Source organism: Staurois parvus, unplaced genomic scaffold, assembly GCF_062004578.1.
Source record: "Staurois parvus isolate SC_StPar_1 unplaced genomic scaffold, SC_StPar_1.0 ptg000343l, whole genome shotgun sequence".
Classification (NCBI taxonomy): domain Eukaryota; kingdom Metazoa; phylum Chordata; class Amphibia; order Anura; family Ranidae; genus Staurois; species Staurois parvus.
In genome coordinates this window covers 57,200-63,932 of record NW_028318139.1, presented here as the reverse complement: position 1 = coordinate 63,932, position 6,733 = coordinate 57,200, and the positions used below count along the sequence as shown (strand labels likewise).

Genomic DNA, 6,733 nt, shown 5'->3' with positions numbered 1-6,733 from the left:
TAAAATCACAGTTTTTAAAAATCTACATACAGTTCATAAAAACTGATATGAAAAAGCCTAGGAAATAACAAGCATCTTGTGATTTAGTGCGGCCTAAGTGTCCGGTGATTATCTGTTCCTGTCCTAATTAATCACCGCTAGCTCTGCAGTGGGCACTTGAAGAAAACCCACACTGACACACGAGTTCAGTTTGTGAATACTTCTAATTTATTGGAATGAAAAAGTGAGTTTATATATGCAAGATGGTGCAAAAATCACGTGAGAGCAGAATTAGCATTATATTAGTCTTTGATTGGTCATTTTACACGAAAACAATCTTCTTTCAGAATATGGGTGTGATCTTCTTCTAAGTCTTATCTTGGAAAGAAATATTTTCTTTGTTCTCAAGTTCACTCGATGGGAGGGGTTGCTGAGCAGACATTTTTGAGCAAGGAGAACTACAAAAAGCAGCAAACAACAGATATACACACAGCACATATACAGTGGGGCAAAAAAGTATTTAGTCAGCCACCAATTGTGCAAGTTCTCCCACTTAAAAAGATGAGAGAGGCCTGTAATTGGCATCATAGGTAGACCTCAACTATGAGAGACAAAATGAGAAAACAAATCCGGACAATCACATTGGCTGATTTGGAAAGAATTTATTTGCAAATTATTTTGGAAAATAAGTATCTGGTCAATATAAAAAGTTCATGTCAATACTTTGTTATATATCCTTTGTTGGCAATGACAGAGGTCAAACATTTCCTGTAAGTCTTCACAAGGTTGGCACACACTGTTGCTGGTATGTTGGACCATTCCTCCATGAAGATCTCCTCTAGAGCAGTGATGTTTTAGGGCTGTCACTGGGCAACACGGACTTTCAACTCCCTCCAAAGGTTTTCTATGGGGTTGAGATCTGGATACTGGCTAGGCCACTCCAGGACCTTGAAATGCTTCTTACGAAGCCACTCCTTCGTTGCCCGGGTGGTATGTTTGGGATCATTGTCATATTGGATGACCCAGCCACATTTCATCTGCAATGCCCTTGCTGATGGAAGGAGGTTTGCACTCAAAATCTCACGATACATGGCCCCATTCAATCTGTCCTGTACATGGATCAGTCGTCCTGGTCCCTTTGCGGAGAAACAGCCCAAAAGCATGATGTTGCCACCCCCATGCTTCACAGTAGGTATGGTGTTCTTTGCATGCAACTCAGCATTCTCTCTCCTCCAAACAAGACGAGTTGTTTTTCTACCAAACAGTTCTATTTTGGTTTCATCTGACCATATGACATTCTCCCAATCCTCTTCTGGATCATCCAAATGCTCTCTAGCAAACTTCAGACGGGCCCGGACATGTACTGGCTTAAGCAGGGGGACACGTCTGGCACTGCAGGATCTGAGTCCCTGGCGGCGTAGTGTGTTATTGATGGTAGCCTTTGTTACGTTGGTCCCAGCTCTCTGCAGGTCATTCACTAGGTCCCCCCGTGTGGTCCTGGGATTTTTGCTCACCGTTCTTGTGATCATTTTGACCCCACGGGGTGAGATCTTGCTTGGAGCCCCAGATCGAGGGAGATTATCAGTGGGCTGGTATGTCTTCCATTTTCTAATTATTGCTCCCACAGTTGATTTGTTCACACCAAGCTGCTTGCCTATTGCAGATTCAGTCTTCCCAGCCTGGTGCAGGTCTACAATTTTGTTTCTGGTGTCCTTCGACAGCTCTTTGGTCTTCACCATAGTGGAGTTTGGAGTGTGACTGTTTGAGGTTGTGGACAGGTGTCTTTTATACTGATAACAAGTTCAAACAGGTGCCATTGATACAGGTAATGAGTGCAGGACAGAGGAACCTCTTAAAGAAGAAGGTACAGGTCTGTGAGAGCCAGAAATCTTGCTTGTTTGTAGGTGACCAAATACTTATTTTCCACCATAATTTGCAAATAAATTCTTTTCAAATCAGCCAATGTGATTGTCTGGATTTGTTTTCTCATTTTGTCTCTCATAGTTGTGGTCTACCTATGATGCCAATTACAGGCCTCTCTCATCTTTGTAAGTGGGAGAACTTTCACAATTGGTGGCTGACTAAATACTTTTTTGCCCCATTGTGTATATATATATATATATATATATATATATATATATATATATTCATACAAAACATTTAGAAATATAAAAAGTATAAAAGTAGATATGTATAGAAAAATGTATATATTCAACAGGAAACCAAAAAGGGATTTTATCATATCCATCACAGTTCCCCCTTAAAATGACTATTTTACTCTGTCCCTATAAAACATAGCTCATCTGTTCTTATGTACCTTGGAAGTCTTTTATGCTGTACGTTAGACAGGTGATGACTATTTCATCACCCCCCTTGCCACAGACTTTGTACATAAGGAATTCAGATGCTATCCCTACAAAATTGTGAGATTACTATTGTCGGGGAGGGACTGTAATGGGGTATAAGGTTTTTCTTCATCTATCATGTGGAGATCTTCTTGCTCCTAGTTCAGGAAGGTAGGTGTACTGTTGTCTACAGCTTTGTGCATCAATTTCTTCACACATGGTATAACACAGCATACAACCAGGGCCAGGAGAATCAGAATTATTAGTACAGTTATCCCTATTTGGGCAAGTATCTTTTGCCACACACTCATCCAACCAAAATATTGATCCCACGGGTCTGTGATCCCTGAATTCTTCTTCAACTCAACTGACAGGTCTTCTAATTTCTTTATAGCCAGAGTAACCTTACCATTTGGGCCAGTATTGTCAGGAATATATGTACAACATGTTCCAGTTCCTTCTATCATTTTACAGACACCTCCTTTCTCCGCTAAAATCATGTCCAGAGCCATCCTATTCTGCAATGTCATGTAGGATGTAGGGGCTAACTGGTCAATGATTCCTTGGAGGGCATCCCTGGTGTAATTCACAAACCTCTGTTGGTTGTAGTATATGTAATTTATCCAATCTACATTTTTATTAACAGTTATCATGGGAATCATGGATTCGAAACTTGCTTTTACTTGGTCTCTGGCTTTAAATTCATTAGGCACCCCCCTTGGGACCCCAATGGCATCTATATACACATGAGGGTCAAAACTACCAGAAGGGGCTTTTCGCTTCCTCCTACGGTCAGGTATTGGGTCATGGGTATTTTCTACTAGGATGTGGAGAGGCATAATGGCCTTTGCAAGAGCACACTCACCAGTCCAAGTCCCTTCCAATCTGGTTCTAATATTTTGGTCCCCACAGATCCAGTATATGTCACCGAGAGACTGGGTTTGATTCTGCACCTTAACCCCCGGAATGCTGCTGTAGGTGGAACAATAACCTTCTGTAAAATTACCCAGGAATCTCCCTTTGCCTTTGTAATTAGAATAACAGGTGTAATTCCCGGGTATAGATAGTAATACCCTCTCCAGGCTTTGAGCTTTTAGTAATCATCAAATATTCCTTCTTCCATTTCTCACATGTGGAGTGGTTGGTGGATGTGTTGGTGAACAGGCTGAGGAAACATTCCTCATTATCCCGTGGGATTGGGAGAGGGACCGTACCTAAATGTGGCCTAGCACTACCACAGACATAACAATTACTTTTGTTATGTTGGCTGGCACTGGACCTCATCCACTCAAGCCACAGGTTGGTATCAGAAAACACAGTTTCTGCGGCCATAGTGTCCTCAAAGGTGGGGTTTGCTATTGCCACCATGTCACCTATGGTACGAATGGAGGGTCTGAGGGGATTGACCACTGGTTCGGATGAGCGATACATGTCTTTTAATTGAAGCCTTTTTAGAGAACCAGTTCCAGAAAAGCTGGTCCTGCCTAACTAATAAATACCTGCATTACCAGGGCTGGGATTCTCTATATTTATAGTAAGCCTTTCCCCCTTTTTATTACACCCCGACCTCAAAAACATTATACTGTCAATGAGGGACTTCCTCTTTCCATCCTTCTTGTTTAGAGCACTCTGTGGTCTGTATCCCCAGTCTGTTCCTGTATTCCATCCTACCGATCCCCAATAGTCATAATTCTGTCCCCAATAATCATCCGTGACACATATGTATATCTTGTCACCACCTATGTCACATACCTGCTGTGACTAGTTAGGATCTGAGTGGCCTCGGCACCAAATGGGAACTACGAACTACACTACAAAAATCAAAGGTGAAGGTGGCTACATGAGTGTTGGATGAGTCGTACCAAAATATGGTGGTGTCACCTGTTGAGCCTCTATCAGACTCATTAGAAAAAGGATATACAGCATAGTTGTCATGGTGTAGATGACGTCTTTTCCTCAGGGGTTGGGACTTTCTTGCAGTGGGAGGCGTGTATCCAGGTGTTCTTCCCCACCACCTTGACAGAAGTGGCTGTGGTCAGCAGAACTTGGAATGGACCATCATATCTTGGCTCAAGAGAATGTTTCCTCACAAATTTCTTTACTAATACCCAATCTCCGGGTAGTAGGTTGTGAGTTCCTGTACCTGACTCAGGATCTGGAATGGAAGAAAACACTTGGGCATGGATACGGGTTAATTCACGTGATAATGCAGTCACATAATCAGTTAACACATCAGATTGTAATTGCAACTGTTGTGGAAAATAACAACCAAGTCTGGGGGCTGAGCCAAACAAAATCTCATAAGGGGATAGGGAGTATTATCCCCTTGGTGTGTATCTGACACTGAATAGGGCAATAGGCAGACTGTCTGGCCAGCTCATGCCAGTCTCTTCTGCCATTTTTAGCATTCTGGCTTTCAGAGTGCCATTCATTCTTTCTACTTTTCCACTACTTTGGGGGTGATAGGGGGTATGGAACGCCAGAGTGACTCCTAATGATGCCCATATTTCTTTGGTTACTGAAGCTGTGAAGGCGGGGCCCTGGTCACTTTCTATCACCTCTGGAAGCCCATATCTGCTTACAACCTTACTGAGGACTTTCTTCGCAGTTGTTTTAGCAGTCATGTTAGTTACAGCAAAGGCCTCTGGCCAACTGGAAAACATGTCGACCACCACTAGGGCGTACTCGAACCGCCCACTCTGACATCTGGATATGGTCAATTTGTATCCTTTGAAAGGGGTACAGGGGTTTGGCCAAGTGTTTCTGTGATGTCTTTCCTGTGCGTCCCAGATTGCATTTTGCACAGATGACATATGTTCTGCAAAAATTGTTCGTCAATGTGGTGATCCCAGGCGTTATATAGTACTTGTTGATGAGAGAGTTCATAAGGCTCTTTGACTGATGGGCTGCTCCGTGTGCCCACTGGACTACAGCTGGAAACATATTCCTGAATAAAAAAAGCCTCTTATGCACTCAAACAGACCGTCTTTGAGAACAGCTCCTTTCCGTCTCCAGCTTTCTTTTTCTTCTGAACTTGCTGCTTCTTGGAGTTCCTTGAGGTAGCTTCTATCCACAGGTAAGGTCTGTAAGGTGAATATTGGTTCCCTCTCTCCGGTCACCTCTCCTTCCATTTCTGGTGGTCCCATGGCCGCTCGTTTTGCCGCCAAATCTGCCAAATTATTACCTTTGGCTTCTGGGGAGTTTAATTTCCCATGAGCTTTTACCTTCAGAATAGCCACTTGAGTGGGTAGGAGGAGTGCTTCCATCAATCTTCCAATGGCTGCTCCATGTCCTATGGACGTACCTGCCGCAGTCATAAATCCTCTTGCCTTCCATATGGGTCCAATGTCATGGGCCACCCCAATGGCGTATCTGGAGTCTGTGTAGATATTAGCTCTTTTTCCTTCCGCAATCTGGCATGCTGTTGTGAGTGCTTGAAGTTCTGCTCTTTGTGCAGGTATTAACAGCGATAGGGCTCTTGCCTGTAGGACTGTGTCTGCAGTGGTGACCGCAAATCCTGTATGATATTTGCCTTCATCATCTGCATATCTGGAACCATCAACAAAGAGGGTGAAGTCTGGGTCCTGCAGAAGTGTTTCACTCACTGTGGGGAGGTGGAAAGTTTCCATTTTCATCACTTCAAGACAGTTATGAGACTCAGTGGCTCCATTATCCTCTCCATTTTCTTCATTACCTTCATTACCCCCCTCAGCAATTGGGAGGAGAGTGGCTGGGTTCAGGGTTTGGCAACGTAGGAAAGTGATGTTATCAGAAAGTTGGAGGGAACACTGTAGTCTGAGATGCCTCACTGTGGACAAATGTTTAGGTTGGACTTGGTTTAGAATGGCAGCAATATCATACGGCGCCATGAGGACAAGTTCATGTCCCAGAATGATATCAAAGGTCTTATCCAGCAGAGCTTGAGCAGTAAAAACTGCACGCAGACACGAGGGTGCTCCTCTAGCCACCGGGTCCAAGCGGCATGAGTAGTAGCCTACAGGTCGTAGGCAGTTGCCATGGGACTGGGCCAATACTCCCGTGGCATGACCTTGGCGTTCAGACACGAACAGTTTGAAAGGTTTCTCGTAGTCTGGTAGGCCTAGGGCTGGGGCTGAAGAAAGTAAGCGTTTTAGAGCCAAGAAGTTGGAGGCGGCCTCTTCGGACAGATGGAAGGGCTCAGACTTGAGAGCGTCGTAGAGTGGTTGCATAAACCAAGAAGCATCAGGAATCCATGACCTGCAGTAGGAAATGAGGCCAAGAAAGGCATGGAGTGGCTTCTGGCCCAGAGGCAGTGGCAGGTTCTGGATGGCCTTAACTCTCTCTTCCAAAAGATGCCTTGTTCCATGTGAGAGGCAGTGGCTCAAGAACACAACTGTCGTAGAGCACCATTGCAACTTCGGTTTGGAGGC

General features: G+C 44.1%; 1 pseudogene; it reads right to left on the bottom strand.

Annotated features, from left to right (window-relative positions):
• Positions 1 to 389: 389 nt before the first annotated feature.
• Positions 390 to 3,755, bottom strand: LOC149456904 (uncharacterized; annotated as a pseudogene).
• Positions 3,756 to 6,733: the final 2,978 nt, after the last annotated feature.